This window comes from Centruroides sculpturatus, unplaced genomic scaffold (genome assembly GCF_000671375.1).
Source record: "Centruroides sculpturatus isolate CEXI.00-Female unplaced genomic scaffold, Cexi_2.0 scaffold2030, whole genome shotgun sequence".
In the NCBI taxonomy this organism is placed as follows: Eukaryota; Metazoa; Arthropoda; class Arachnida; order Scorpiones; family Buthidae; genus Centruroides; species Centruroides sculpturatus.
This window is the reverse complement of record NW_019386125.1, coordinates 70,519-72,310: the sequence shown is the minus strand read 5'-3', so window position 1 is coordinate 72,310 and position 1,792 is coordinate 70,519.

The following is a 1,792-nucleotide window of genomic DNA, read 5'->3' as shown; positions in this document are numbered from 1 at the left end:
AATTGAGCATAATTTACATACAACTATAGTAATTTATATAATTGTTTTGTTATTATATACCAAATGTAAGCTTAATTATATTAATTTAGGTGATTAATTATTATAATTAATTTAATTACATAAATTATTTAAAATTTCTTTTATATAAATTTGAATTAAAATAAATTCTATATTATTCAAACGACTTTTATAATTTTTTTATAATACAGTATATTAATTAATTAAAAATTGAGAGTAATCGTAATTGAAGTACCCCTATTTAACGCTGTGGAGATAGATTTTTATCGGTCTATATACAACTAAATCTGATATGGACACGCGGAATAAAACAAGTATTAGTATCAAATCTTGCCATTGTGGCACTTTTGTCGCTGCAAGCAATAAGAAAGCTGTCTTTATTTGAAGGGACACTTTGTAAATGTGTGGTTTATCAAGGACATTTGGTATATTTGGTAGCTTTGAAAGGTGTAGGATCAGAGGGTCAATTACAGTACACTTGTCACATTGTTGCTTGCAGCGCTAAAAGTGCCATATTGGTGAATTTTTGTACTACTATTTTTTTACGGAAATGTCTTCTGTTTGTTCTGAAATGTCACCATAATAATATTCTCGCTTTTGGACGGCTAAATATGTCTATTTAAATTTCAAAATCCTCAATAGCAACCGTTGCCCGAATTGATAAAAGCATTGGACACTAATAGTTGGTCGTGGGTTCGCCACGACCAACTATTAGTGTCCAATACTCCCGTATATATATATATGAGGTGTTAGTTTATGTCACGTGGGAGTTTTCCGGGTTTTATTCACGTGCCTAACATCCAAATACGAGTGTTTTTTCAATATAAGACAATCCAAACAGTTCCAGTACTTAATATATTTGATAATTAATATTATCAAATATTAAGTACTGGATCTGCCCAGGAGAATGCCTTTCGTCAGGACTTTCTACTGAAAGCTGACACCTATTTGGGCATTATTAACGTGGAGAGAATCGGGAAAACTCTACGTAGTTGCCCTTAGCGAGGCGCGAACCCACGACCACCTATCAGTGTTTAGTGATTTCATCCACTCGGCCACTCGTACAAATCCTAAGGATATGCCTCACATGCTTAGGGGTTCCAAATACTATATTGGCACATACTTAATAAACCAGTTGGCAACATAATTATTGAACACAGAGAATATTTAATTATTTTTGTATGAAATATAGTGTATAAACAGTATTTTTGACATTCTGCAGTATTTTCTCCCTTTAAAGAAAACTTTGCTTTCACTTTTCAGCAATAGATACGTCTTTTAATAATATAAACTTTCACAGCCGACAGCGATTTGAAGATATTAAACTTTCTTTCATCATTTTATAATAACTTTTTAATTCGTTATTTTACTTTACTCTCTTCTATTTCATTTTTCAGCATCTGTACTTGAAATGTCGTATCAAAGCAATCGAGTAGAAGAGGAGTCCGGTTTCGATTTCCAGTTTGAAATAGATTACCTTAATTCCTCGGGGTAGGAAGGGGGAGAAAAAAGGTTAAACAACAAAATACTTCAAATTAAAAGATTTTTATCTACTTCAAACCTTCAGAAATGAGCTAAAAAATCTGAAATTAAATTACTTTTTCCCTGTGTCCTGTCAATTTTTGTACTGACGAGAACCTGTGAACAGCAACCACTGGAGGAAATTTTTTGAAAAATGCATTTTTGAGGCCCTTTATGAATGCCTTATTACATTAAAAAAAACTATTAAGTCTCAAATTTACAGGTCCTCAAAATTGTAGAATGTTATAAAAAC